The sequence below is a fragment of the Asterias amurensis genome, chromosome 1, assembly GCF_032118995.1.
Source record: "Asterias amurensis chromosome 1, ASM3211899v1".
Taxonomy (NCBI): Eukaryota; Metazoa; Echinodermata; class Asteroidea; order Forcipulatida; family Asteriidae; genus Asterias; species Asterias amurensis.
Window position 1 is genome coordinate 10,567,182 of NC_092648.1, and position 27,864 is coordinate 10,595,045.

At 39.6% G+C, this 27,864-nt stretch overlaps 1 protein-coding gene across 3 annotated transcripts in view; it reads left to right on the top strand.

The window, feature by feature from the left end:
- Positions 1-27,864, top strand: part of LOC139945268 (thrombospondin-1-like) — a 139,516-nt gene that overhangs the window by 55,703 nt on the left and 55,949 nt on the right. For 2 of the 3 annotated variants that reach the window (XM_071942611.1, XM_071942620.1), the window contains one exon: positions 5,611-5,753. The gene's annotated coding sequence lies outside the window, so the exon portion shown is untranslated. Of the gene's footprint in view, positions 1-5,610; positions 5,754-15,008; positions 15,142-27,864 lie in introns of those variants that run through there. The other variant, XM_071942628.1, reaches the window with a different exon arrangement.

Below are 27,864 nucleotides of genomic sequence, written 5' to 3' on the forward strand. Positions count from 1 at the left end.
GTATCAATAGTGGGAGATCTCTCGAAAATACTGGAATGTTTACTTGTGGTTTTTTTTGTCAGTCTGTATATAGGCCTACAGCATGTCTTGTTCATTGGAGTTTGACCTATGACCCCAACTCGAAAAAAGGTCATCAGATGATCCCTAATGAACTTCTGAGCAAACTAGGTCACTATAATACTGGTTAAATTCACGTATAACCTTAATCAATATATGTCAGGGTGACCTGTGAGGACAAGGTAATCCATCTTGAGCAAGAAGTCCAGTGGAGATTACGATTTGGAGCAATCTATAAATAGACAAGTTGAAGTCACCCTGGTCTCGTTACAATTTTTAATGAAACTTGAAGTATATTTTTATTATGATTTTGAAAAGAAAAAAAACATGACCTACAGAACATTACAAAAACAAAATAATCTCTTGTCAGATGAAAGGATTGCGTTTATAAGTTGGAGGCTTTCTTCTCGGTTAGAAGGAGTTCAGATTTAAGTTGGGTTTATTGTGTAGATGTGTTTTCCCCTTAGACATCTGATGGTGCCTGCTTTTTATGAGAAATACTTGAGCATTTTTTAGTCGATGGCATTATGTCAGTCTCTGACTTGTTTGGTTTTATCAATATCAATGAAAGCAAATATACAAGATGGCGGCGCTAATTGCCGGGTCGCGGCTGAGTAGTCAAGCGCACCGAACTCAAGCTCTGTTATTTCTGATCAGCAAAGTGTGGGTTCGAGTCCTGGTTGTGTGCAAGGCACTTAATCATTACTGTATCGTCCTTCGGATGGGACGTAAAGCCCCTGGTCCCGTATGTTTTGTAATGCATGTACTTATCATAGGGGTTTTCCCTGGTGTTTCTCGTCGGTGGCCTCCGAGTGTGCCACAGCACCTTGTAGAAGGTGCTACATGAATCGGTCTCACAATTCATAAAACACTTCAAAACCTCTTTTAAAAGTGTATCTCATTGTTCAAGCGCTGCGGGCAACTTATTGCTGGATACGTGCGCTACCGCTATATAATATTAAATTGTATTTATTGTCAAAGTGGGCGTCATCGTCAAGTTTTTGGAGGTCGTTTTGCAGTTTGAGACCAACCACGTAGAAGGATTATGAACATGATACCCTTGACACAACTTAATGAATATGTCAGACATACAAAATTGTCTTGGTAATTTTTCAAGGTGCTTCGAAGAAAAAATAAGTGAAACATAAATCGACTTCATTCCCCACGTGGGCGAGTCTTCGTTTTTGAAATTGCGCTACAAACCGCAAACTCCTCAACCGTTAACCCTGCACTCGCCATGACTGGGGTACCGAGTATTTCGATTTAGTCCCCCGCTAGCAAGCATCACGGCACCAAGGCTGTGTAAGTGTAAGAACAGAAACTTGCTAAACACGGAAAAGTATTGCTTAACAGAAACAGGTTACCAGCCAAAATTACACTAAGTTTACATTGATGTGACTGGTGCCACATTCAGTTTTTGCTGTAACAGCTTAATGGAATAGGGCCCAGCTGTGAACCCTCAGCTTCTTGCATCTCGGTAACTCTTTCAATGCATCCATTCTAGGGGATTTGATTGTCGACTTGCATACCAAAGGTTTGAGACAATATCCATTCACTTTGAGGGGGCGGAGAGAAGCACTGCCCACTTATTGGGGAAAACGTGTGCAAATTATAGAGTGTAAAATGTGACGGGATGGACAGAGTCTGTTATGTCTAAGGCTCCTTCGTTTTTAAACAAACAAATCTCTAATTGACAGTTGGCTGTGAATGTGATGACCTGCAGTCATTAACTGCGACCAAGTGCCGGTAAACATAAAAATGTCATTATAAACTATAAAAAGTCATTGAAAATATATCAACCGTTAGTATTAATGAAGCTTTGTACACATTATATTAGACCTTATGAAATTATGACGATGGTTTGTAAACGGCACAAGTCTGCTCCGAGCGATCATGTTTCTATTGCTAATATTGAACTTAGTCTAGGAAGCAGATTCCTTTACACACATGTGCGGCACCTAAATGTAGCCCGAGCCATAATGTTCATTTTCTTCATCCATGGTTCCGACCCCTGTGACGGCACCAGTGTATCATTTTGAATTCACATAACCCAAACCCTTGCGTGTAAATCACGAGAGGTTTTTGGGAACTTTGCAAGGGCGTCGGAAAACAGAGCAGTCACCGACAAGTTCCGAGTACAATACGTATATCAAAGGCTTCGCACAGTTGATACAACTGACGAACAGGAGGTTTTGATGCATTTGAAGCTCGATATGTGGCATGAGTTAAACCCTCCGCCTATTATGTCTTCATTGTTTTACTGGGAATCTCATGATTTCTTCAGAGGATTTTAGTATGCACTTCAGTTTTTGTTTTGTTTTTTGGGGTGGGGGGGACCTCTGTCACCTATTAGGCAATACCACGTGCACGTACGGTATATTATTATTCGGGCCGCATCAACTGGCTTGGCGAAACTATAACAACCTCAGTGTGCACATATATTTACCGGTTTATTTTACACTGTACTACTTGGGAAGATATATTTTTGTCAACGAAAGGCTTTGACCAGCCGATTAAACCGACTGGTTGGGGCACCCTGTCCCATATCAGGCATGGTACAAGTATACGGTGAGATGAAAGCTAGAGTTCATAATAATTCATTTAAAAAGTAACCGTCTAAGAATAGCAGCTCCCAGAGCCGAATATTGGGAGAGTTAGGACAACTTGCATATAGAACCTATTTTGTTCCCCAAGAAACGCATTGGCGAACACGGGGTGCCAGACTAGTCTGTTAATTGGTTTGTGCTGCGTTTTGAGACAACATGGCGTCCAGCAACCACGTGACCAAAGAAAACTGGTCCCTCCATGTCGCAACTCTCTCAATACATAGGGAGCAAGTTCGATCATCGGACTATAGTTGACTATTGTCGACCATCTGGTAGTTTTGCCTGGTACCGAGTATGCGTTTCATGCAAAGGTACAATGGAATAATGACTAGTAGTTGACAAAATGGTCGCTGATCGAACTTGCCCAGGTCTGGCAGTTCATTGGATGCATTCAGTGCTCCGTTATGTACCTATTGTCTTCATTGTGTCATGTGAATCCAAGGAATGATTCCCCCTTTACCTTCTATTGTCTTCATTGTGTCCTGTGAATCCCAGAAATTCTTTAGTAGAGGAGTTTAGGGGCGGGGTACTTCTGTACAAGAGCAAAGGTGTGTATTAAAGTATGGGAACATAATGGTAGGCACCTCCTGCAACACATCGGGCATGTATATATGGTTTGGGGCCTCATCCTCAGCTAGACGTACACACAACAGCTGCAGTGTGCACAGATTTCCTCTGCTGAACTTTAAGGAGAGTTCAGCAATCTGTTTCCCTCTACATAGTTTAAAGACACAGCCCGGGAATCTTTTTTATTTTTACCCTGCGCAATGGACTTCGCGACCATGAGAGATTTAAAGGGGAGGTAAGCCTATACACTTGGTAATCACTCAATGGCAATACAAACCATTGATTTAGAGGCCCATAACAGTTTTCGATAGTATAAAGCATTGAGAAAAACATTTCACTTCGAAGTAATGTGGTTATCTATAAATATATCAGTTCATATGCACACAAAATTGAATATGAGAAGATTCTCAGATTGTGTATTTCTAAAACATGATGGATGCGTTCGTTTAGCTTCCCTGTGTCGACCCCTGCATGCCCCGGTACGTTCGAATAGCTTTGACGGGGCTCAACCGAGTGAGCCCCAAGTGCCCTGCTTGTGGAGTGGGTCACTTGGGGGTGACCTGAGGTGCATGCCGTCACCACGAGAGGGCGAGTGTGATCGTTCGATTAGCTCTTGTCAGGGGCTCACCCGATTGAGCACTGCGGGGGGTCGACCCAGGGAAGCTTGTCAAATGCACCCAATATAGACGATGCGACCTGTGACATCACATGTTATCAAAAGAACCACAGAAACTGGTCTTCCTGCAGGCACGATTTGTACACACCTCAATGGAAGAAAACAAAAATCTCCAAAAATGGAGATTGCATGCACTGTTTAATTCTTATCAACTTGATATGACAAAAGGGGGCACATTTCAAAACTGGTCCAGCTTTTACTTTCATAACTCTTGGTTTAATGTGGACACAAAATGTCAACTTTCCCATAGGACCAGTGTAGTATCTTGCCTGCCAGAATTCTCAAAGAACGTACAAGGTCACACTTATTGTAAACAAAGTTCACATGGTCTATAGCTCCGGGTTTTCAGCGATATCTCAAAAACGCAACCACCTTTTGAGATGAGCTCCTCACATTTATATTGTATACATCTACATATTTGTAGCTGGAGTAAAACAACTAAAACAAAGGTTTACTTTTCCTTTAAATACACCAGCAAAGATGTTACCACTCGTCAACTGGTAGCGCACCACGCCGTGGCGTAAAGTGCGTAACACAACCCAACACAGCGCTGTCAAGCAACTGCTCAACCCCTATCAGACAGTACGTGCCGCTATTCAGACAGCGGGGAAAATAAATACTGCTTGTAAAGTGCGTGTAATGGTTTCTGATTGATGGGAATATTTGTTTCAGATTTTCATCCCATGTGGTCCATCCTGCACACAGCAGTGAGCTGCTCGATGAAATCATTCTGAACACTGGGAGGGACTTTGCTCTGTTTTCGTTTATGTTAGATCTTTATTTGGGGGACAAATATAGCTGTAGCGTTTAAACCAGCTAATACTGTCCAACAGTTTTATAGATCTGTACTTCAAGAACAAGTTGTGTCTCATCAGTGACAAGCAGTTTTTGTTTATGCCGTGTGGCAGAACATTAAACTGTTAAGGGTTTGTTTGGAGTCCGTCTGCTACATGGTTTTGTGCACTGGTTGTAGATGTTGTCAAGTAAAACTAGTAGCCCATACACACATTCTCAAAAATGCGTCCTTATGCGGCATGCCTTTTTCTTTCCTTTGTCCCTTCACTAAACAGTTTCCTTGGAGTTTTTCCTTGATGAAGCACCAAAGTTTTGAGAATTCCCTTATTGAGTGTTCCTCTTTTGTTTTGTACTTATAAGCACATAGTCTCCGAATATGGCCATATTTAGCAAACTGTTCCAACTCGACCTTAAGTGACAAAATCAAAAGTGAGGAAAATGAATGATGATAAGATTTGGGGAAAAACGTACACCTTGCCCATGTCTCTAAATAACCCATGGCACCCACAACAAATACCATGGTGCCCTGTGCTTTTGGTTGGTGTTAAGTTCAAAAGTTCCAATATAAATTTACATTTTCCTCATATCAGTGCCCCTTACCATAGAAAATATGGCTGCGCGCCCATTCATTCAAGAGCGAAGTTGAAGGCGTTCTTTCCTTATGAACCACTTCTCATTTCAGTTAGAAATCAGACTTTTTATTGAGGTTTGAGCAATGAGGTTACTCATTTTTTTTACGAGTTTGTTATTGTGCAAATCCTTTAACCACATCATCCAAACACAGATTCCAATCTGGCCAAGTGAAAACCCCAGAGGTGTTTATGTTCCGAACGAAATGTTGACGTATGGCAAGTCTTTAGTTTATTTTGACGGAGTCAGCAATTTTTGTTCTTCTGCCTTTCCAAACAGTTCGACAGACTTCGCCGTGGCAACTATAGGCAGACCATGCCATTCAACTCTACTCATTTGACCGAGGTGGAGTCAGAGAAAAACAAGACCGAGTGAATAAAGTAAACTTGACATCGCAGTTTCCGGAAAAGAAGATTGATAAGGTAAATTATAAATAGATTTATAATATTTTGTCTTTGACATTATTAAAGACACTGGACACTATTGGTAATTGTCAAAGACTAACCTTAACAGTTGGTGTATCTCAACATGCATAAAATAACAAACCTGTGAAAATTTGGGGTCAATCGGTCGTCGAAGTTGCGAGATGTTAATGAAAGAAAAAACACCCTTGTCGCACGAAGTTGTGTGCTTTCACATGCTTGATTTTGAGACCTCGAGTTCTAAACTTGAGGTATCAAAATCAAATTCCTGAAAAATGACTTCTTTCTCGAAAACTACGTTACTTCAGAGGGAGCTGTTTCCCACGATGTTTTATACTATCAACCTCTCCCCATTACTCGTAATCAAGAAAGGTTTTATGATAATAATTAGTTTGAGTAATGACCAATAGTGTCCACTGCCTTTAATCTAAATTAAACTTTGCAATGTGTTAAAACAGGTTCATGTATGGTAAATGTTCTCATAACAATGCTGTATTGTAATGTGTGGACGAAGATCACTTGCAGTCACTGTGTGGACATTCTTTTGTTCTACACACTTAAGAAACGCATACTCTTCAAAACTGTAAATAACAAACAAAACACTGTGTTGACGTTTGTAAGTCCACGTAGCGTTTCATGTCCCTTAATTAATAACGTGGTCTCAGTTGTTCCCAGGTGCACATGAATTGTTAAAATACATAGGCATTAATATTGACATAAGGGTTATTATTTTCCAGTTACCACCCCCCTCATAGAGACACGCCCATTCCCTTATGCAGTATGATATTCATCATAACCTCGTACATAGCCTGCCAAACAGACCAAGCTCGCATCAGTGAAATAGGCTGAGCCCGTTCCTCTTGTTCGACTAAAAGCACTGTACGAACCACTTAGTATACAGGGGAGTCCAACAAAGATGGCTGCCTGGTGATGATAATAGGTTTATTGGCCCCACTCGGTCTACCTCCTCCTTGACCCGGAAGCAGTTTGTTTTCTGTACCAAAATTGCCACTGTCGTAGTGCTTTTCAATGGGGAATTTGTTTTCTTCTAAATCGATTCAACAAAGGGAATCCTTAACAGAATATTAGGAAATTGTTTAAGGATGGCAAAACTATACTACAAAAGGAGAAACTATTGAGAACCGGAATCAGTTTACTGCATGTTGCTCTCAGTAAAGAGAGATGAGATGGTGTAGGTCCGGAATGTTCTGCCAGAGATCGTGCTGCTTCCATACATCTCTGACGTTGTAATAATTATGAGAGCGTGTCCCCATGCCGTGTGCTCTTGTAATTTCACAGTTCGCTGTTTCGCCAACACAATGATGTCATCGTAATCAACGTGTTCTATTACTCTATTGAAAATGTCAACAGAGTATATTAAACTTTCCGCTTGTTGCCTCATAACTTAATATCATGGTTGATTTTCTTATTGAAGAGGTGCCCGGAAGTCACTTAAGTGTGGTGGATGCTTTAAGTCCCACACACTGCATTCCGAAGCATCTGCAACTAAGTCAAGAATTACTCATCAAGAGTTATTAGGAAACAATAATTCCACGACATGTTAACAAATTGCACGGTTGTATGATCAATGTGTGGCACATGCTATCACAACCTTCGCAACCCCTACCACATCTTGATTTGGATAGATATGAAATCTGTATGCACTTTGGAATGAATTGATGCACATCTTAAAGGCACTGGGCACTACTGGTAATTGTTAGTATCAAAACTTTCTTGGTAATGAGCAGTGAAGAGCTGTTGATATTTTAAACCATGTTGAGTAGCGGCTCCTTCTGAAGTAACGTAGCTTTAAGGAAAGAAGTAATTTCTCGCTAAAATATTTGAATTGATTTCGAAAACCAAGCATTTGAAAGTGTGCACACAACTTGTGCGACAATATTTGAATTTGATTTCGAGACCTCAGAATTTGATTTTGAGGTCTCGAAATCAAGCATCTGAAAGCACACAACTTCGTGTGGCAAGGGTGTTTTTTTGCTTCCATTATTCTCTCGCTACTTCGACGACCAAATGAGATCAAATTTTCACAGGTTTGTTATTTTATACATATGTTGAGATGCACCAAGTGAGATGATTGGTCTTTGACAATTATCAATAGTTTTCAGTACCTTTAAATATGAATACTTATACATTGCTCGGCTGATCCTTCTATAAACCCTGCCTGTACACACAGCAGAGCGCCGAGTATAATATATCAAGTTTAATAGAAACTGACAGAGTGTTGTTGCCTGTGATCTTTGTATCTCTGGGGCTTGCTTGCCACCAGCAAGTGTAACCAGTGTTTGGTCGTTCCATGCAGGAAAAAAAGAGCAACCGGGCAGACATGCATTTTGGTACAATGGCTAAAAAGGACAGGAAATTGTCATTACAAGTTACAACTTCCTGAACGATGTATAACTTAAGGACTGTTTGGTGGCTGAGACGGTTTTTGCTGTCAGCAAAGAAAGCTCATTTGTTTTTGTTGTTCTGTTTTTCTTCTGAAACGAAACCAAAGCAAAGCTCCACTTTTGGGTGATAGCTTTTTGAACCCTGTTTCAATCCTGTCCGTGGCATAACGTCACACACGTGATATTGTTCGCTGGTGTACTGATGAGTTTTGACGCCATTCGCTTAAAGCATGTAGGGAGCCAACCAGATGGCGCTCCCGAGCGATCATGGCAATTTTTCCAAGATTATAACTTGAACAAATATTGGTCACATAACTCATGAATAGTGAACAAAAACAAAGTGAGAGGATATAAAACCGTAATGATAATAAATCAACCATGATACAGCAATCCATTGATAACAAAGCTCTACAGTACCATCTTTAGACCCATCGTTTGTGTGAATATAATCGTCAACAAAACACAAATACTCAAAAATGCGTCCCTGTTGTATAAGACATCTTTTGTTGTTTCCTTGTTCCCATCTTTTAACTTTTACAATAGACTTTCACACAAATTTCATTGTGGAGCACCCCGGTCTTTAGAATTCCCCTTTGGAATATGTTTGTTTGTGCTGGTCCTCCATAAGATACCACTGAATGAGTTGATTACTGCAAATCTGTTTTTGTGTATGTAATTCCTCATTCATTCACATTGACTGAGAGAGGGGTGCTCAAGTTGTGATTTATGGCATCATGTGTCCATCGCTGCATTCCTACTAGGTACACGACTTGATGAGTTACTAATAATGATTGCGTATTTACAAGATGATGCACTTTACATCAGTTTATGTCCATCAATTGAAATATTTGAGAGCTTCGTGTAAGCATCTTGAGTATTTAAGGATCTCCCAGATAGACCCATGAGCAATAACGGTCTGAATTCCTGAGTGATTCTCCAAGGAAATCTTCCTTTGACAGCGTATACCCGAATAGATTAACTTACTATGGAGATCACATCAAATTACAAAAGAATGACTCAATTCAAAAAAGAGAAAATTTTGTCAAACTCAAACTTAACTAATTGAACAACTTAAAAAGCACCGGACTCGAAGAGAATACCACGTTATGATATGTTATTAATAAAGAAGCAATTACTAACTAATTTTCCAAGTTTGCACCGTTTCCATCGACTATGAACGCTTACACCACACCACCCCACCCCATATTCACCCGTACCTCCGCCGTCAACTGAAGGGGTTTCCCCGATTGGGGACCATGTTTGTACCTGGATTGGGTGAAAACGGTTATTCTATAATAATGTCACCACATTGTTAAACTTCTGATCTTCATAGAACAGGAGTACGTTTGTGTAACCATTGTAACTGTCTATTGTAGAACAAAAGTGAATACACGTTTGTTTAATTGTCTATTGTAAAACGTAACTAGACTGAAACCATCTTTTCATAGCACTAATGTATGGTCAGTTCCTGATTCGGGTGCAGCAATTGGGGTGTATTTATTTACCTTTTCAACAGATCGGAGACATGAGCCTTCTGGCGACATTCTCGTTCTATTTTGTTGTGTATACTTTCGCCGAGGTTAAATGATTTAGTCTGTTTTACATATAAATAAGTGTTTTCTCTTCCAAAATGAAGCCAGATGTTTGTCATATTTAATGTCTAGTTTCAAAGGATTGTGTATTGAGTATATTAGTGCTCGTATTATTGCGAATTTGGGCAATTACCCATATAATGCCCCACCGTGAGGCAGCAAGGGACCTTGGTATACCGGTATGCTTGGAGGAAGGTTATTATAAAACAAACTTTCAGAAATGCATCTTTTTTAGAAGCAATCATTCCCGTCAAATACACATATCTTCCATAATTAAAATAGTAAAAATCTATGTAAAGCCATAGAAAACTGCTAACTGATTTTTTTTTACCTATGGTATAAATGCACAAAATAGTTAGTGGCCTGACGTTTCGAACCTAGCAGTCTTTCCCGAAGGCTAAATGACAACACAACACAACACAACACAACTGTATTATATTGCTATGCGAAGTGTGTTTTTGAATTCTGTATCAATTAACACAAATTGCAAAACACAAATGATTTTGTTTTTCCCGCGTCCTATATGCAATGCCTTCAGTCGACACGCGAGCACGAAGCCTATCATTTTATTTTCCCACAGAAAAAAAGAAAAAGATTTGTCATTTATAACTATAGGACACGTTTCGTATAACCCGGGTATTTACATAGCAGTGATATTCCACTGTTGGTATTTTATGGACTGTTGAGTTTGTGTAACGAGGCTTGGACCATTTAGCATTGACATATTTTCGGTTGATTTGACGTCTATTGTGTTTGGCTGAAGAGCTTTTTCTGACTAAGAAGTCATGGCCTGCATTCTGTGTAGAGTCGGTTGTATTCCCTTCTTGCCTTTCAACACTACAAGTAAGCGTAAACAAAACTTTCGTCATGCAAGTCCCAAAACGTCTCGTAGTTTTCAAATTAGAACGTTGGTTCAACATTTTTAAAGGTGTAAATATTTTTAAAAGTGTAAATATTCAGGAAGAGGTGTTTTTTTGAAAAGTTGTGTAACTCCACTTCGATTCCTAAACGTCTCATTTTATCACACTTGTTTTCGAATTAGACGTGGGGGAAAACCCCAATACATTGTTCAAGGGAAACCCCCACGCAGTCAGGAAGGGGAACTGAAAACCTAGTCAACATAGTGCCCCCAAGCGTAGATTCGAACCGGGGTCCTAGAGGTGGAAGGCGAGGAAAAAATACCGCTACGCTAACACAGTGCCCATCGGTGCGTTTTCAAACCTACATCAATGAAACTGAATGAAACTAAGATAATACACAATTTATTCCACTTTCAAACTGTCATTCGTTAACTAGGCCCAGCGCATTAAGCCACACGTCATCGTTTCAACAAGGTTGCTGTTTTTTAATTATCGAAAATGATGAATTTTCTCAACGCGTTCCACATGGTTTCAGAATGAGAGAAAAACACATCAATGGTCTGGGAGATGGACTCGCTAGACTAGCCACCAATCCTCTGGGGAGTCCAAGAATGTGAATGATTGACTAATATGTCGGCAAACTTTGATTGTAAATGGGACTTCTATCAAGGTCTAAACTTCAACCCTTATTTTCGATACGTGACTATTCCCGCATAAGGTTAAATGCAGTGCTCATTGCTGCATTACAACGGTTATTACAATGCCATGCCAAGTAAACAACTATTCTCAACATTCTGTATACCGTTTGAGAGCACCTCTTTTTCGTTAATTTTGTACACTAGTTGTCATGTTTCCAATCGCAAAACACTAGTAATGAGAGTACAATGAAATACACCAACTTCATGTCTTGACGGGTTTTCACGTAGTTACGCACTAACCGCGTCTAGGTAGGGTTATATTGATTTAAGGAAAGATAACAAGTTCTTTCTTTTGTTTAGTCGAAATAATTTGTCATTTTTTTTTCTTACTTAAACATTGTTCGACATTGCATCATCAAAGTGAGGAAACTTGCTTTTGACAATAATTACCAAAAGTGTAGCCTGCCTTAAAGACTGGAATGGATTCTTATATAGGAACAGATGACGTTGGCACAACTTGTGTTTATGTGTTCGGGTAAGCCACAGAGTGGGGGTTACGTCACAGTTCACAGCTCACTATCAACAAAAACTACTTGAAGTTGTAGTATGGAAGTCATAACGGGCGCCACGATTTCGGAGTATCTGCTTTGAAATATAAAATGCTGTGTTGTTAGACTGCCGTGTGATATATCACCCCAAGAGCGTGGAGACTTTGGTTCATTGAGGAGAAGCAAAGTTCTATGAATGATATTCCAAAACACTGCTTGCTGAAATGGCGCATATGACACACATTTTAAATATAGGTAGATGTTCAGTTCCCCTTCTCTAATAATCCCCATCTAATCTGTGCTTCTGTCCGAGATACTCTTTGTTTTACTATAGTTTTTTTCACTGTTGCTAAAACATACTGTTGTCCCATTGCAGTTAAGTGGAGACCAATAGCAGAATCCCGTCTTTGCTCACTGACCGGTATTTACTTTGGGGTTATCGACATATATCTCACATAGACGGCAGGATATGACAGCAAAACCAAAGGGGAAACCCACAATCGCTACTGGCTGTTTATAGGTCGTCACGCAGGGATCTGTCAATCATTACACGATGCCCCTCCTGATGTCAAACTTTTACCAAATGAATGACTGCATCACCTTCGGGGTTTTGATGCGGCATTGTCGGAGTGGGTGTGGCCCCTTGCCTTGTGGCATTGCCATCTGACTCGCTAGACCTCCCATGCACAGCGACTGGGCTCTCTATTTAAAGCGTGATGTGCATGAGTGGTGAACTCCTGACGCAAACGGCCTTTATTCGTCTGTGTTTTTATGGCTGATGACATGAGTTATTCTAGACCCTAGCCAGCCAGCTCGTGAGTGTGTAACATTGCTAGTTTGGCAGCTACGTCCCGTTGTGAGGTTGATTTGGTGTCAAGTTTCTGAAGGGTGTCGTAGTTGTAAACCCTTGTTCTGTAATAAGCCAATTTGATGTATGGCGGACACATTACTATAACAGTAAACACTATTAGGTATTGGTTAATCTGATCGATACATATTTACCCAAAACCAAACTGTACAACCCCATACTGACCACCATTTTGCAAAAAGGCTAATACACACCAACGGCTCGCTCAACATTTCAATTTTGATTTTTTCTCAACACATGTGTACATCAAACCAACATATTTTTGAAAAGGGACTGTCCGCGGTCCCAATTACTACCAGTGTTAACATGGTAGTCCTTTCACACGAGGTGCAATTTCGCAAGCGACCCTTGCTAATTTACTGTCGTATGAAAAGGGCTTTAGAGAAATGCGCTAAATTTAGTTGAATTGTGTTTTTCATCAGAAGGATTCCCAGATCAAGTTTGTAGAGATCAATGCTGTCTGCTACACCTCTGTAGACCTATCACGTACGGCTCCACGTTAGTCGTCTGCGGTCCCGAAAAGCAAGGTTTATTATACCATCGACCCCAAAGTCAACTTTTAAACCATTTTTGCCCTTTCAACTTTTAGTTGAAATGTTTAGATTGAATATGTGACTGAATGTGGTGCTTTGTTCTTGTCTCAAAGGGGTGTTGCAACATTTGTTATAAATGTAATTACAATATTGTTGCAATATTTTTGCCTCTTTATTAAGATTTTTTAACTCTATTTATTCCAGTTCTCAAGCTTTCAAGAAAGTAAATTAAACCACGCACGTGGACATTATTTTCAGGATTCTGATTTAGCGAATAGGGTGGGAAAATTGGGTTTGTGTTTGTCAGTTGAGGTTTGCGGTGGAACCATGTGTAAATCTCTCTTGGATGGTGTTAGTTCTTAGAAGAACCGGTGGTTGATAACTCGACGTTTTGATCAGTATGCTCGGATGGTCTTCAGGATATTTTGTGTTGTCAGATCGGGCTTTTCCCAGCGGCTATACAAACTTCTAGTTGGTGATTTTGGGATATTAAAATACTTTTTTTTTTATAAGTTCGACTGGTGGGAATATCTCTCTTGGAATGGGCATTTACGTAAACATGCGTCTTGGATTGAACAGTCTAAAAATTGACTAGAGCTGCATTTGAACCTGCGACCTCTCGGTCTTAGTGCCAGCGTTCTACCAAATCGGCTATCTATTCCTATGTTGGAAGTCCTAGCTCTGGCACGTTAATTCGGAGGTATCCAGGCTCATGTCCCGGGCATTTGTCTTTGTTTGACCTAAAGTTACCCTTTTAATGTAAACTCAAACGGCAGCTCGGGATTATCTGAACTTTTTCAGTCAGTAAACTGTCGGCAATAGTTTTTTTTTTTAGTTTTTTTTTATTTGATCATTACGCATTCTGTCTTGAAGTTTGGTCACGTCTGCCCTCCAAAGTTTGCCTTAGCGATGGTCTTACGGTGTAAGGTTGACCCCTAAGGAACATGTGTTTGTCACTGTGGAACCCTTTGTGACTGCTTCCATTACACCAACGGAAATGTAACCATTACAGGGTTTGTGCCATTGGGAGCAACCCGACTTGATGGAAACCAAGCAAGGTCGAAAATGATATGTATTTTTGGTTATTCTTGAATTACTCATCGCAAGTTGGGAAGGGTTTTGTAGAGGGAGGATGGGTGAAGTGTTTTCCTCTCCCGTACGGGGTTTCTGTACTTTTTCGATCTCCTGGTATTTGAGTTTGTAGGTTTTTAATTTAAGCATTGGGCAGCAGGGCGCGAAGGTCATCAGCTGTCTACAAATCAGGGGCTTCCAAAGTATTTAGCGCTGGCACTTAGTGTTTAGTTTACAGAACGGTTGCTGATCCTGTGGGTTGTTGTGCATATAGTGCCTTCAGATGCTGCTTTCTGTTCTTAGATGCAAACTCTGTCCTTGACGGTTGCTTAGCCAAGTGGGAAGGCTGCGTGAAGTACGTGGTAGGAGCTCCTTCATAGCAAGATAATTTTCATAGCAATAAGACTGTCCTGTGGAATTTCGATTAAATTGTCATGGTTTACTTGTCGCATGTTAAACAGAAGGGCCTGAAATGACATGGCTTCACCGCAAGACGTGGGTACCTATCTAAGGCAATTATTAATCCCATGCGTGTACATGTACACAGCCTCATGTGTTACCATGGTGTTGCCTACGCATGGGGCTGTGGTTCGGCTGCTGTGATTGGCCGAATGTGGTGCACCCCCGGAAGCGGAGTGTCAGAGAAGGTGATTGGATGGAGGTTCATGGTTGTACGGCTTTCTTTGCCAGAGCTCTTTTCGATACAAGCCTCAACGTGCATTCTTGTTTATGTTGGGATCAACATAACACGCGTGTGAAAAAGGGAGTCTTGAGATCTTTAGTAGGCAGACAAGATTTTAAAACAGGAAGTCTACAAACCAATAAGTTGGATCTCAAGTTTGGACGGAGAAAACACAGAGTAACGCCTGAGAAGTAAGTTATTAAAGTTTTGTCAAAACTAGCTTCTGTAATAATATACACATTATTTCGTATGGTGATCACATAGAATGTGGTTGTGTTGTTGTTTTTTACTTTTATTGCGCCAACGGCAGGTATGTGTTTTCTTTAGCGTCTGACATCTTGTGGTGAAAGGTCAAAATGTCAAGACAGGATGCAATGTGTGGTGGAAAACTCCCCCAATGCACCGTTTCCAATGCGAGGAGACCGCTCAGCTTAAGGTAATCTCAACCAAGACTCGCTTGTAGTTTGAATTATCGTTAACTTTCTACTCAGGCTTGGAAATTATCAGCGGCACTCGCACGCAAGCTTTCAATTTCCTTCAAGCCAGCAGACTGGTGGTCTCGGAGCATGCGGTTTGCGTTTTGACCAAAGTATCTTTCCCATTTCCACTGTATTCCGGACACAGGATGGTCATTGGCATTTCATTTGGTAATCTGCTTAGTGTTTATACTCAGACTTTAATTGAGGCATGGAGACCCTTTCCTCTAGTCGGTTCATTCTTGAGTTCACACTTTACAACCACCGTCTTGTCCATGTGGTTTCATTTTGAGCTATTTTCCCTCGCTGTTGAGTTCCAGTCTTGGAACTTTATGTGGAGTCATTACGTGTTGACCTCACCTTGTTTTACTCATTCGTGTAGGCCTATTATGTACTCTTTGTCTTTATAATTTTCTTTAACTTCTATGGGCGTGTAAGCCTCCCACTTATCCAGACGCTATGGAGTAGGCCCACAATAATAATTTATATCCATACCATACAAAATATAGGCCCTAGTCATTTTTGACAAGGGGTATTTATGGGCTACAAAACTAGTACATTTTTTTACCTAAACAAAACATAAGAGACCTGACCCCCTCCGTTATAAGTCTTCATTGCCCAGTTTAAGATATCAATGACAATGACTCACTCAGGTCACAGGTCTTTACACTTACATGTCATTTTAAATGGCCTAATTAGTCAGAAGAGAATTGATTAATTGGAACTCAATCTCCCTGAAGGTTTAAAGTGAAACTTTAAAACCACTTCAGTCAAGTTTTTGTACACTTACAGGTCGGGACACAGAAATTGCTTAATTAGTTAGTAGAGAATCATTGGAACTCGATCACCCAGAAGGTTAAAGTGCCACTTCAGTCAAGTTTTTGTCGAGAAAGTGCACTGGAAAAACTTATGTTTCTTTTATTGTACAGTAAGTTAACGGACTACATGTCTGCAGTATCGATTAAATGATGACAAATTTATTATCCAGAATTTTAATTCACTTTTAGTGTCTTGGTGCTTCCAAAGGTTGCAATGTGGCCAATATGTGGTTTGTGCATATGCTCAAGTCGGAAATGGTCAACTAAGGTGTCAACAATTCCATCCCCAGTGTCCTTGACTGTGGTTCTTTTTGTGTGAAGGTCTACCTGCGCAATTACCTACCATCTTCCCACACGGCCGCAATAATACGGTCATGTAACACAAACATATGGCAAGCCGTTTGCGTCAAATTGCTCGCCATTATGGTTTCTCAACCCACCGGCGACTCTTCTGTTCCGGTTTCAATATCTATACCTCAGGTCAAGTTAAAATGTCCAGCTCACGTGTCGTTCTATATAACAGTCTGGAAACATTTGTTTGGGAACAAAAGTAGTCCACGCATATGGTTATTATGAAGTTTATCCTTCGGTCGCAGTAAGCTGATATGCATTTACACATTGGTTAGTTCGGAACTTGTAAGTGGGTGGTTCGAAGTCTGGCTCTTGGCTTCCTGCGCTTATTGTAGGAAAAAAAAAGTAATGTAATACGATATTTTCTTCATGTCCTGATACGCATGATTAGTGCGCAATAATGATTCCGGGTGAAATTCAAGTCCAAGGCATTTATTATCTGATTTTGAATCGTTGGGGGTACACAATAAAATAAAATAAACTATTGTCACATGTAAACTGACGTCTATCTTGGCAGCTTGAGTGTTATTTTTATTTAAACTGTTATCGGTTTCCCACGATGCATTGCGGTATAATTTCAAGATGGCGCTTGTGTACGTGAGCTTTTCGGTAGATTTGTTTACCATTTAAATGGGTTAATGATTGTTCGTTTGCTAACGTTATTGTAATTAATAGTTGTCAAGGGAGATGGATTGGAGTCACTCTTTGTTTTTGTGTGTAGTACTCTTCGCATCTTTTAAATTGTTGCATCTTTTATAGTCTTGAAACTTTCTTTCCCACTCCTTTCTATTTTTGTTCACTTCTTGAAACTCATTTCCAAATTCTTTGTTTCCTTACATTGGCCTCAATGTACCCCGATCAAATTAACCAGGGCTTGACATGTCTCTCATAAACATCGAACTATAATCTTGAATGTTCTTTTTTTTGCGGTCATCGAAAAAGAGGTCACTTGCTGTTTCGACAACTCAGTAACAAAATAAAGTAGAATAAATATAACTCCCTTTACTTTCTCTGGTTTAAAAACAGCCCTTTCTGTCAAAGTCAGGAGCTAAATGCTGTTTGTAATGTAGACGCCGATTTGACTCGGTGTTTCCCGTGTTGAAGAATGGATTATTGTGTCACCGGAACATACAGCATATGCTCGATCGAGTTGATTGTACTCCCGTCTAGCCTCATCTCAACACGTTGCCATGAAGTTTGTGATCAAGACAATGTCGAAAGTGAAATCCAAAGAAAGCGAACCTTTTTAGTAAAGAATAAGACCTCTTTGTGGGTGTTATATGCACACCCAGATCTGAGTTACATACGCTCTGTAGACATTTCGTTCTTCTGTGTGACAACAGTGTTGACTTAAGTGTTGTAGTCCGAAAAAGGAAACTCTGCATGTGGATTACAACATCTGAGAATCGTAACGCTTCACAGGCTCATCCATAGGCGCAGTACTTCTAACCAAGTGCGTTTCTAATGCCATTAATTTTCAGGACAATACCAGACGTACACAAAACCTTTAAGTAGAGCCCTTTCCCCTTTATACTTTAAAGTATGAATTTACACGGATCGTAACCTTCATGTCAATAATGCAGAAAAGGTCAAAACCAATTCGTTCTAATTTCAAACTTCGTCCTCAGCATATTTCAAATCATTCCTTTGGCATTATTAACCTCCAAGCGAAGGTCCAGTATTAATTGAGTAATTTTGAAGACCGCCCATTTCACTCCGTTCAAAGTCACTCAAACCAAATCCCGGAATCATCCACTGCAAGGGTCTATTTTGGATCCACTGACATAACTGCCGTGGACGATGACATCATTAATTGACCATGGGTTGGGGGGGGGGGTCTTTGTCTTTATTGTAAGAAGGGTACGGGTTTGAAAAATCGTAGTACTGTACATGTCTGGATGTTGTCCTTCATGAACTGCATGGGTGAACGGTTTGATTTGAATGGAAGGGATGCTTTCATCTTTGTGGTTCTGCATCGTTGAAGCGTTCCTTGCGAGTGTCGGATCAGTTCTTATACGTTGGCGTTTTCTCATTTTGTTATCCCCACACGTGCGTGTCCATCTACACAGGAGGTCAATGGACAAGTCCTGCAGACTTTACTCTGTATAGCCACCCTTCCGGGTTAAAGAACTCCCTTCCCCCACATTGCAAAATAATGAAATATATGGAAGTAGCAGGAGTGTTTCAAATCTTGTCTTGGCCTGATTTGGTCAATAGTCTTGTCTGGTTGTCAACACTGGACATATCTGTACGTCATGAAGTCTGTCCTCCAAGGAACTGTTTTGGCTTTATTTTCTAATAAGATTATATTTTCTTGTTCGATATGGACATGGTGTCTTCGGTGTACTCGGAATCTTGGGATTAGTTTTGAAAATTGTAGGGGGTACTTTGTGTACGATAGGAACATGTTACGGTTATGCATGGAGGTAGAAATACCTCCACGATGGTGGAGCGAATGGGAACATTGTGGTTCCCTCTGCCCCATATCGTGTACACTATTAGCTTGAAATCATAGTGTTAGCCAGAGGTTTGTCTGGGTGTCTTTTACACATCCTGTTTTAAATTTGGACACCTTAATTTATTGTTCACAATTATTTAAGGTATAGTGAGTGAAAAAAAAGTTCACACCCTGTTACATTTGTCATTGTATGTTAGTGTACTGTAAGTGAACAATGTGGACACCAAGTTTTGTTTTTCATACACCTGATAATGTTTTGTAAGTGAACAATTTTGGAGGTACATTTTTAAGTTTTCAGCGAATTTTGACTCCCTTTAGCAAACCTTGGCCTAAACCTTGGTCGTACCATGGCCGAGTCCGACCATCGTTGATGGATCGACGGTTGATGGAATGATGGACTGATAGGTTGATGGATCGATTAATTCGATAATAGGAGGTCGATAATTGATTTGTCGTTGATTGCTGTCCGACTTGTAAATATGAAACTTTCCAGAGTCAACGTCGAGTCATTGTAAATAGTCTTAATCTTACAGCTGTTTATTACAATGATTGTATAGCCTGACGGATACCGTTTTTATCAATCAACTGGAGAGGGGGCTTTACTTGACATTGTGATAATGACAGGGGCAAATGCTAATTTATGACTTTCGGTGTCGGTATGGAATGTAGATTTTTAGCCACAGGGTAATATTTGTATGAAGTGAAAGGAATATTGCTATGGACCTTGTGTATTGGACAGTTAGAAATTGCATTAATATTGCAGCTACTTGGGTCAAGGCAAATTGGCTTAATGTAGTGAACAGTGTTTAGTACCCAAATTGAACCCTATGTGAATTCAAATTATAACCATTTGAGAGATTATGCCTACACGGTATGATCACCAGCGTTTCTAATTAAAACCCCAGCTTGAAGAATGTCCACCATTCTTTTCTTCAGGTTGGCTTTGACACACACCTGGACACCAGGAAGACCGAAGACATTATACAAAAAGACTCCTATGGGCATATTTAGAAAGGGATGTTCCACAGAGAATTTTATGCACAAATTATGGTGTTAATAATATGTTTTACTGGCCAGTTCAATACAGAAAAATCAACTTCTATAGCCGAATTCTTATAATGTTCCCCCTATAATCCACTCCAACAAGGGATTCTTTGAAGCTGTGCTTTCAATTTCTTTTTTCGTGCACACGTGATTTCGTTTTTCTCACTCAAACTCGTTTCAGTCATTCTATTTAATATGCATTCTGAACTTCACTTTTACCATTCTTCTAAGCTGACTTTTCTAAGCACAATTTTTGTCAAATCTACCATAAATCGGGCCCTTGTGACTAACCAAAGGCTTGAGCGTTTAACTTCAACTCCACAGCAGCCCACCCACAGACCTTCCACCAAAATGATGTTGACCGAAAATCATTTAATTCAATAGAAATTTAAACATCACAGGTAAATCCACATGGTGCAAACCACCTGCACTAAAGGTGAGGTCAAAAATTTCTGAATGCCAAACTATTTTTGCCTTAAGGGCACTGGTCACCTTTGGTAAATGTCAAAGACCAGTCGTCTCACTTGGTGTATCTTAACATATGCACAAAATAACAAACCTGTGGAAATTTGAATTCAATTGGTCGTCGAAGTTGTGAGATAATAAAGGAATAAAAAAACACCCTTGTAACACGAAGTTGTGTGCTTTCTTTACTATTAGAAATCACTTCTCTCTCGAAAACTAAGTTACTTCAGAGGGAGCCGTTTTACACAATGTTTTATACTATGTTAGCAAGTAAGTTTTTATGCTAACAATTAGTTTGATGATTTACCACTAGTGTCCAGTGCTTTTAAGGGGTCAACAAGCGTGGTCAAGTATCGGTTGGGGGAATATCTTGTGATTACCAAGATAGATATGTGAAGAATTTAAATTAATTTGTTTGGATGTTTTTGTCAGAGAGATCTCTAACCTTGTATACATTTTACCCAAGAGTCCAATCGCTGATTTAATAAAGTGCAAATTAATTCCCAATTGACCCGTGTGTCAACAGATTTATTATGCATGATTGGTTAGGATACAAACATCTTTGTTAATTTTTAGTCTGAAAGGTAAATTATTATACAGTACATTCTAGACACATTTTTCTGCGAAATACTTATAAAATCGTATTTGGGAAAAATTATATTTGAAAACCTATACAAAAATGCAACAGCTGATTTCGGTTGTTGCTACCAAGTTTAAGGACAGCGGTCTTTGTGCTGATAATATTGTGCATTTAGTTCATCCTGACTGTCACAACGGATTAAGCCCAAAGTTTGTTTAGTCCTATTAAGGCATGGTCACACAAATCATGAACAATGTCTGTGACTTTTGTATCAGCTCCATCAATTCTATAAACGACATTTTAAACAATGATTTAGCTGTTGAAAAGTTTCCGATTTCCTGACTTGTTTTCTTCTAACAAAATTATAACAGCTTTGAACGCAAGTACACTCCTCATATTGGCAAATGTCGTGACACTGCGTTTTTGCAAGAAAAAAAACCCAGCAAATTAGATTCAACATGGCAAGTTGAGCAAAGTCATTGTAAATATAAACGTCTTGGCCTAAAAACGCACCGTGGTCATTGCTATGGAGAAACCGGTGTGTTAAATTTGGCACCAAAGGTGTTGTCAGATTAAAACGAAGAGAGAATCAAAATTACCATATCAGAGTGTTAAAGGCACTGTACACGTTTGGTAATTGTCAACGACCAGTGTTCACACTTGGTGTATCCCAACATAAGCATAAAATAACAAGCCGTGAAAATTTGGGCTAAAGGTGGTTTCTCACAATGTTTTATATTATCAACAGCTCCCCAATGCTCGTTACCAAGTCAGTTTGTAAGTTAATATATGTTTTGAGTAATTACTAAACGTGTACCTTCCTTTTAAAGTAATACCAGGGTGAATGTGTCGGCAGAAATTAGTGTTATTTTAACACACTGTGTAGTAAATTTTGATTCTTGTTTTGCTGTTGATATCTGCTTGTGACAATGCATATATTTTTTTTTCTCAGTGTTATTCTTCGTGAACATCTTTTGTTTGTAAATAAATCTCCGGGTACACTTCAAAAACCGGGTTGTTAAAGTTGCCACCATAGGTGTTGTCACATTAGATACAGGCTAGGAGAGATAACCGAAATTAGCACTATTAGCATTATAAAGATAAACAAAAAATTGCAGTGGTACTTTTTATTACCCGATTTTATTATATTTTAACTCCACGATTGCAGTTCATACTAAACTGAGTCCAACTTCGTAAGGCCAGACATCCGACAATGATTCAATCTTACGGTGGACAGTTATCCATATACCCTGATACAGAGTGAGCTTCTGACCCACGGTTGACCCATGGACTCATCTGGATAATATTTGTAACTGCCTTTAAGACCTTGCATTGATTAATTGTCAAGAATATTGCGTCTTGTAGACCATTGATAGGAGTAAACTCCTCTAATTATATGACTGTCCGTCTTGAGTTAGAGTCAAGTTTATGAGGCCATTCCATCAAGGGCTTTTGTATTTGTAGCGATGCCCGTTTTAATGATGACAAAGTGTCACTTGAATTTTAATGCGTGTTATGGAAGTTGGGTGTCCTTAAAGGAGTCATTGGCTGAGGACATATTTGAGGTATAAAGTGGCGTTTCAGACGTGGAGCAACCATATGCCCTTTTCGAAACCACGGCTTCGGCTTTGGATCCTCTCGCCTGAAGCTCTGAGCTCGTACGCATAGCACGCGCAATGAAATGTCATACACAAACGCGGGGCTAAGCTAGCCTGAGCCGAATCCAAAGCCGAAGGCGTGGTTTCGAAAAGGGCTATTTAGAGTAAGGGTAGAAGGGTAGGCCAACAACTAACGCCATAAGCGCCTCCTTAGCTTCACAGGACGCGCGTAAAGTCTAATCAAGGGGTGCATTCTACAGCAGTACCCAACTTAGTTGGTATAAATAATATCAGTTACACGATCCCTGCTCCAGTTGAAAACAAATTTGGGCTTTTAAATAAAGAACTAATTATCTTGACCTGCCATGCAATAAAGAATATAACATAGGTTACTCTACATTGCGTTATTGGCGAATTAGGTCGTTACTTGAAGTACATACTCTTACAGTAACTATTCTTCATATTGTACTGCCTTTGAAAAGCTGTTGCCCGTGCTTTAATTGAAACTGTTTAGCCATATAACGTCAGAATGCATTTTAAAATGATTCATGATTATTCTAAAACCATATCTTATATTTGTTCTTTTTGTAGAAAGGAATTGGTAGTTACGGCGTTCATGTTGCACAACAAAGGTCCCATTTCAACACTTATGCTCAGACGCCGAAAATTACTTTACTTGTAAACGAAACTACGAAACATATTTTGAGAGTTACAGTTGAGGTTAAAAATATACAAAATCTACGCTTCTGGTGATTGTGCAACATATTTGACTGTCTGGCCCAAAAAATTATGACTTCGTGACATATCGCGGACAGCATAGAACGGAACCTCATTGTATCTTTAGCTTCCACACCCGTTCGTAATCCAGAACACACCGTTCATAAAATATGACGAGGGATCATAACTAATTAAGCTTTTCAAAGAATTTGCTGTCAGCAGCTTGAGTTTGTTGAATATCAGAGCATCGTCTAGCCATTGACGTATGCTGTATACGGCATATGCGTGAAAGGTAATGCCACTTTCAGGCATTTGATCCATCGCCTTCCTGTCCAACGTTACCGCAACTGAAAAAAGAAACAATCTAAACTCACAATCATTACTTGCGTCAATTTTTAGCGTACAGTCTACTTTTGTGGTCTGGTTTAGTTTCAAGATAGTTCTTTACAGCAACCAAAATGTCATCGTCTTCACCTTAAATTATAAAGAGAAACATTCTAAATGCAGAACAAAATAATTGCGTCCATTTTTAGCTGGCAGTCTACTTTTCGCGGTGTGCATTTTGTTGCGAGATTGTTTTCCCCGAAGTTCTCAGCACCTAAGGTGTATCGTCTTCCTCCAAGTTGTCTCGACTAAAAAAAGAAACAATCTTAAAGCACCATCAAAAGTTGTGTCCACGGTTAGCATGCAGTACACATACTTATCATGGTCTGTATTTTATTGCAATATTTTTTGTGAAGCTTTCAGCAACCGAACCAGTACTATTTGCAAGCTGCCTACCGACCAAAAGGACATAACAAAGTATGTTATAAATGCCCCTTAGGTTTCATGTTTGTTTCCCATGCCATTGTGTATGTACAATGTAAGGAAAATTAACTATCGGAACTTAATAAAAGTATGGGGAGGTCACAGACAAGAAGCCTGAGCTTGTACAAGGTACGACCTCTTCAAAATGAATCACCTGAAAAGAGTACATACAAATATGAAGTTACAATCATGAATTTTCTAGATAAATAAGCAATGGTTGATTATATGTTTTTATATATTTAATAATTTAATTTAATAAATTCATAACCTGACAAGTAAATAAATGCAATTTAAAGGAAAAATAACCATTTATAACTAAACAATTTTATTAATATTGAGTCATATGGCAATTTAAGTTAAAGTTCCTAAAGCTCCTAGTTATCTGGAAATGTGGACATGTAATCTGTTTTTTAAATGAAAATATTATCTGTAAAAAGAAAACGTTATTTTTTTTACTATAAGTGCACCAGACGAGATAAGTTTGGGAAATGCATTATGTGGACTATAATAAGCATTAATGTTTGCAACCCATGGTCGAATTCGAAATGATACTGATCATGCATTTCACAGATTTTTTTCTAATGAAGTAAAATTTAATTTAATGTTGTTACCATATGCGTTTTGAAGAAACGCGTTTTTTCCCCAGGCCGAGTTCCACTTGGGTGGGTTTCTCTTTATGATGACGTCATCGATAGTCAGTGTTATCGGGCGGGGTACATTGTTGGGTGATTGTCAAAGAACAGTCTTCTCACTTGGTGATTGCACAATATAACAAACCTGTGAAAATGTTGGCTCAATTGGTAATCGAAGTTGCAAAAAAAAAAAAAAAAAAAACAACTTTCATACACCAGTCCCATATTCAAATTTCAATTGAGGTATTTTTAAGTAAGAGCTTATAATATTCTTAAAAGAGCTTATACTGAAATTAATAAAAAGGGATCAGGTTGTCTTTGTGGTTTTTCCCCCTGCCTTTCACCACTGTGGACCCTGATTCGAACCCCACCTCAGACCTAGACCCGTGGGCTGCGTGGGTTCTCCTCCGTTTGGGGATTTCATCCCACATCTGAAACTGAACATTTCATCTCGCTTCTATTCATCCTGTTATTGGCTAACTGTGCTGTTGGTTGTCTTATAATATAGCTTAAATACTTCCCCTAATAGTACAACCAAAACCTTTGACTTTATAGGTCTGTAGTTGCTTACGTTATCTCTTAAGCACAGATCTCTGACCACACGGAATGGGTTCAAGTCGAAGAACTTCTATGCCCTCTACCTTCCCAAAATCTAAACCCCGTCTCGTACCAGTCGGGCATAAATCCGGCTTCAGTGAACAGAGGAAGACTTTCATTAGCAGTTGACCCGCACTGTCTTTGATTTGCCCAATTTTCACGCAAACTGTGAAAGTGTATTTGCAATCAACATGGGTGAAAAACATAGTCTGTGCCAAGAAACATGCAGAAAACAAGTAAACAACAGTCAGGAAGTGTTTATTTCCCCCCAAGTGCTTAATACTCACTTCATTATGACGTCATGTGTTATTGTCCTCATGATGTAAATTAATTTATAATCCGTACGGTGTGTATGTGGGTAGTTGTGCAGGAGGCAGATTTGGGCGTGACGGATGCTTTTGGGCGAGCACACTTCGCCGAGCTGTCATGAAACGTCATTGGAATCAAACGACCTTAAAATGGAACCTGAACGGGATCTTTGACAGTAACATAAACGGCATTGCAGGCGTAATGGTAATAACAAGAATCAATCTATAAAAAAAAAAAAAATCTAATCCAACCCGAGTGATTTGCCTGTGGATTTCTTTTTTCACAGATCTCGGGAAAACTGAGTAAAGAGTGCTCAATACACATCAGTGTAAGGATCAAAACAAATTATATTATTTATCCCCAATGGATAAAATAACAACATCTGTTACCGTATTTATCAATGTTTTTTGTTTATTTTCTATCGCCAAAGGCATCATTCGATGTAACAGCTTCTGAAAAACTTCCGATTGCAATATATTTTACCTGTATTTATTGACGCACGGGATTTGGACCCTCTCACGTTACTAAACACTAAACGGAGATTACCTTTGTGTCCCAGTGATTGAGAACAGTTCTATTCGACGGAACACCGTGTTAAAATTTCTTGGAGCCCGTGAGGTAACGGTTCCAGGGCTTCAAAACGGAAGCTCTGTGAACATCGATAAGAGCCCCGGCGATGTTTCCCCCTCATGCTTCGGTTGCTTCTAAGTAATAAAAACATTCCGCTGGACTTGATGATGACATGTTTCTTTCTGAGAACAGTTTCGTTTCGAGTGGAGGACTTTAGAGACGTTCTTATCTTATAAGCCTCGGGGAAAGAACTTAAACTTTGAAAGTGATTCTCCTTAAAGGTATTGTATACGTCTGGTAATTGGAATCTTATAATCCTATAAATAGTTGTAGATATAGACATGTAGATAACCTTTGGAAGTTTCATTTCAAAAGGTAGTAGCGTTTTCGAGATGATGCCGAAACCCGGAAAAATAATCTGCACGTTGAGTACACTGTCTGAGAAACGTTACTGTAGTAACGCTTCTCGGACTCAAACGTATGTGGATAAAAGGTGGTATAACTGTTTTCCCATAACCATATTACTTCGAAGTGAAAAGTCTCTCAAATGCTATACTCTACTAAGCTGCTTTACTTCTTAACAGGGCCCAATTCCATAACGCTGCTTAACGGTAAGCAAATTTGCGTGCTTACTGTAGCAGAAACAAAATTGCTTAAGCCTTAGCGTATTTCACAGGTTAGCAGAACAATCGGGCGGCCATATTGCGTGTTTACCGTGGATTTGCATTGTGACGTCATTTATTTTCGTGCGGTAAGCACCGGAAGGTTAGCATGCCTTTTCGTGTACTTACGGTTAGCAGCGCTATGAAATAGAAATTGCAAAGTAAGCACAAAATCGGCCGCTAAGCAGCGCTATGAAATTGGGCCCAGGTTGCCTTTAATTTTCAGAACCATTACCATACGATATGCAGACCCTTTTAAGAAACATTGTTAATATTTATATATACATCTTCCCAAAGTTGCTATTTATAGAAAAAAAGTTCTCTCCAAGGCCTCATTCAAGTGACGAATGTTTTTGTTCTCCATACATCTGATGTAAACAACCTTTCCCGTCTCTGATTTATAGTATAGATTTTAGTCTACTATGAATTCTCGAGTAACTGTTGGTCTCGAGTAACTGTTGTGTGTTCACCAAACTGGTTGTTAGGTTCAGACAGTATTCTATACTCAGCGTTATTGGCCTTGGCCGCCCAGATAAATAAAAGAGCTCGATTGTCAGAGAGTTCGATTGTCCTAAATAAATACTTTTCTACTCAGACACAAACCCTCGTTGTTTCACGGCAACGATGTCATATCAATCAAATCGTGTCCCGATTGCATGGCTCTGCTTAGCGTAAGCAAATACTCGGCGCTTACGTAAGCTGTGACTTCTGCGCTTACGTCAAGTGTATTTGAAGTGGGCCCAATTTCACGAGGCTAGTAAGCACACAATTTTCTCCAAATCAAATATATATTGATACCTCATCATGCAATGCCTCAATTCATAAACCGT